We start from the raw sequence: 4553 nt of genomic DNA, 5'->3' as shown, positions 1-4553 counted from the left end.
TCCGGGTGAGGCCGGCCCCGCCCCCGCAGCCTCTGCCGCCGGCCGCCCCGCCCCCACGCGGCGCAGCAGCAGGGTTGTGGGCGGGGGCTAAGATGGGGGCGGGGGTGTGGGTAGGCTGTGGGCGGGGCCAAGACGGACCAGGGGTTGGCGGGAGTGCGGGACAAGGGTGGGGCGGGGTTGGGGCGAGGACGCTGGCTGGAGGCTGGGGGAAGATGTGGGCGGGCAGAGGGGAGGGCGAGAAGGAGCTGGGGCGAAGACCCCGCCCCGGACTTGCTGGGGGTCGGGGGCGGGGTTGGCGGGAAGACTCGGGCGGCCAGCTGCTGTAGGCCTCAGCCCGGAGCTGGGGCGACCGCCGGCCTAGCCTCTGAGGGCTGAGGCACTGTCAGGGCGGGACTGCTGGCCCGGCCCGGTTTGCCTGACTTCAGAGGAAATGGAGCCTGGCTTCGTTTCTCCAGAAGCCTCGAAAGAGGCCAGAGCACCTGGCAGGAAGTCCCTTTTTCCCCTCGAGGGAGAGTCTGGACCTTCTGCAGCCGGGTCCGCCCCCATCCCCACCCCCCCAGGCTGGGCCAGATGCGATGTTCCCCCAAAAGTCTGGCTTTTCATCCCGCCGTCCGTCACCCCGCCGGGGCCTCCCCTCGGTGAACTTCCCGGTCCCTTGCCCTCGCGCCTCTCCGCTCATTGCTGGCCCTCCTGACCCGGTCCCCACACGCTGTCGGCGACGAGATCTGTGGAGATCCGCCTGCTGCGAAGTGCTCTGCCGTCGGATGTGGTCAATACACGTAAACCTCTGCGCGGCCGATGTCGGATGTCTAGGTGAGGAAATAAGACCAGGGTGCACGGGGCTTCCCTGGCGGTCCAGGGGTTAGGACTCTGCGCTTCCAGTGCAGGGGGTGCGGGTTCCATCCCTGGTCGGGGAACTAAGATCCCACGTGGCGTGGCCAAAAAACAAAACAAAACAAAGACAAGGGTGCATAAAAACTTGAGGGCAATGTGTGAAATGCTCAGAGGTCGAGAGCAGAGCCTGGGTGGTTGAGCACAGGTCCTGGCCGAGCTTTGAGAGATGGGTACACCCGCCCTTGGCAGGACCCAGGAATGGAAGCTAGAGTCCGTCTCAGACCCCAGAAAGTTTACTCCGGTGAGGCTGTTGGCCCTTCCATTGCGAATCCCAAGGCCCTTCCTTGGACCCGCTCTAGCACTGCCGAGGGCTGGGGCTTGAGAGCTCGGGCCCGGCACCCGGCAGCCGGTTCCAGCCCTGGGTACCTGGGCAAGCTACCTGGCCCCCACCTCACCCGGGACGACGGTACTGCTGCCCGCCGGGGCACCGTGGAGAAACCATGCGCTAGGATCTGGCCCTCTCACTACACCGGGACAATCCCCAGGACACGAGTAGCCCCTGCATCACCTTTCCCAAAATGGATGTGTTGGGTCTAGAATCACACCAGGAGCCGTGGACAGTCTGAAAGAGGCTTTGCACACGCTCTGACACCCTCCACCAGGAGAGGGAAACACGACCCCCCCCCTCCTGGTGCCCTCCCACTGTCTGGGGGAAGCCTCGGGTGGGATGTGCGCCTAAATCCATCTTCGGGCAGAGAAACGTGTTCCCAAAGGTGCCCTGTATGCCAGTGTTCCTGGCGCCCACCGGGAGGACTCTGCACACACCATGCGAGCGACATCCGTTCCCTTTTTTCCTCCGCTGACCTGCAGGCGTTGCCCACGGGCCTCACAGGGCATAGGAAGCAGGCAGATTGCTGTGTCTTTCCAAACAAGAGTCTCCTACCTCTGTAGCCTCCTTTGAGCACACACTTAGGAAAGCTTTGAAATTAAAGTTCTTTACCTTGGGCCAAATCAACTTCTTAGTCAAGGCGAAAGACAAATGGCAAAACAGGGGAAAATATCGCCAGTTCACATCAGAGACAAATCTCTTTAGTACATAAAGAACTCTCACAATTTGATAAGAAAAAGACCAAAATAGAAAACTGGGCAAAAGCTACTAAAATATGATTCACCGAAAAGGAAATATAAATGGTTTGTAAGCATACAAAAAATTACTAATCTCATTCATGATGAGATACTAAATATAAAACTACACCAAAATACCACTTTTTACCTCTCAGACTGAAAAAAAATTGGATACCATGCTATGATAACAAGGCTATGTGGAAATAGGCACCCTCATACCTTACTTGTGGAAGGTTAAATTGGTCCAACTCTTAAGAGGGCGATATAGCAGTATCTATCAAGATGAAAATGCATAATTCAACTTTTATGGTTCTTACTGTATTTTATTAATCTGCCTCTTTTCTGTTGTTCTTACATTTAGTGGCTTCAACTGCAATTTCTTTTTTTTTTGAGCAAGATGCTAATTTTGTTACTTTATTTTATTTTATTTTTTTTACATCTTTATTGGAGTATAATTGCCTTACAATGGTGTCTTTGTTTCTGCTTTATAACAGAGTGAATCAGTTATACATATGTTCCCATATCTCTTCCCTCTTGCGTCTCCCTCCCTCCCACCCCCCCATCCCACCCCTCTAGGTGGTCACAAAGCACCAAGCTGATCTCCCTGTGCTATACGGCTGCTTCCCACTAGCTATCAACCTTACGTTTGGTAGTGCAACTGCAATTTCTTGAGATGAAGAATTCTTCTTAATTTGTGTATGTGTTTTGGTTGCTGTGGGTTTTGTGGTGATAAAGAATCAGGGGACTTCTGCATAATTGATCCTGCTTCCGGTGGAGTAAAACCAGAAAATCCTTAAACATCCTTTGCATGACAGTGAAATTTAATGCTAAATGTTACCAATTCTTGCTAGAAAAAACAAAAAGCAATAGGAAGTTTTGGCAGTTCAGCTTTATTTATAGTTGCTTGGATCAGAACAATATATGTGCATTGGGTTAAGTTGTGTGGTAAACTAATTTTTTTATAGATGGAGAAATGGATTTAAAAAGAAAATAACTTCATTCTTGATTTTTCTATTTATAAATGGGAATTTCCGAGGAGTGGTTATAACCTAGAATTTTGGGGGGAATTTGAATGATGGTTCATACTTTCAGTCTGGTAAGTTTTCAGTCTCACTGATATTAGGAGTTACGGTCGTTTTATTCAGCATCTTGGCTGGATGAGAAGAATGTGGAAGGAACAGAGAAAACAAGCAGGTGGAGAGAGAGGGAGGTTTGTTCCCATCTGATTGGGAATACATAATTTCAGTCACCCTTGAAAATGATAGAAGCTGAAAGAAGTTATGAAAATATCAGATGAGAGTTACTCTGAGGCTCAGGAAACATGGGCTGGGAGGATAGATCTCAGGTACTATCAGAAAGGACTTGACCTGCTCACCTGTGACTCAGGTAGAATCATTCTAGAAGCATTTAGCCCTCATGTTCTGTGTCCTGGTTTTGAATTTCTGACATATCCTGGTCCCAGATGTTTAACACAAGTACTCCATTCATCTGTCTCCCAAAAGATGCGTCCGTAGGCAATGTACTAACTTTGAAAAATAAAATAAAATAAGGGCAGAGATGATGAAGTAAATTAAACCATGGTATCAATACTATTGAATTAAGTTCTGGGTAATCTATCTGTGTTCTACTGTTTAATCCATTTTTAAAGGTAAAAAGAATTCTATATACAACATTTGTTTTGTGATTTAAATTTAGGGATGAATTAAAACTAAGGTGACTATGGAGGCAAGAAAGTAGCTAATCATTGCTGTAGGCTTACAGTTTGAGAAACTTCTATGGAATGCTAAAATACTTTTTTTAAAATTTAATTCCAGATAACTTATAAATCACATATTATGCAAGACAATTAAAAATAAAGTCAGAGGGGGACTTCCCTGGTGGTCCAGTGGTTAAAACTCTGCGCTTCCAAGGCAGGGGGTGTGGGTTCCATCCCTGGTCGGGGAACTAAGATCCCACATGCTGTGCAGTACAGCCAAAAAAAAAAAAAAAAAAAAGAGATAAAACCAGAAATCTTCACTATCCCTGTTCTCTAAATAAAACCTAATGCCTAAAACTTTGGGGAATGTTAACAGGTTTATTTTCTTTCATCACATTAAAGATGTCATTCCATTGTCTTCTGGCTTTATTGTTTCTAAAGTCAGCCAACAATCTTCAAAGGCAATGTATCTTTTTTTTTTTTTCTGGATCCTCTTAACATTTTATGTTTATCTTTGGTTTTCAGCAGTCCTGCTATGATGTGCTCAGTGTGGCTGGCTTTGTGTTTATCTTGCATTGGAGTCATAGTGCTTCTTGAATCTATGATTTGATGTCTCATCAGTTTTGGGAAACTCTTGGTTATTATCTCTTTTGGTATTGCCCCATTCTCTTTCTTTTCTGGGAAACCAATTACATATATGTTTCACCGTCTCAGTGTCACACGTGTCTCTAATGCTTGTTTCTGTATTTTTTTCATTGTTTCCTTTTGTGCTTCAATTTGTATGTTCTCTATTGATTTGTCCCCAGTTCACTAACCCTGTCTTCTCTTGTGTCTAATATACTGAATTCATAATTTTATTTAATGTACTTTTTAGCTCTAGGGCTTCCATTTGATTTAT

This window comes from Hyperoodon ampullatus (genome assembly GCF_949752795.1).
Source record: "Hyperoodon ampullatus genome assembly, chromosome: 9".
NCBI classification, from domain to species: Eukaryota; Metazoa; Chordata; class Mammalia; order Artiodactyla; family Ziphiidae; genus Hyperoodon; species Hyperoodon ampullatus.
Note: the sequence above shows the minus strand (reverse complement) of the source record.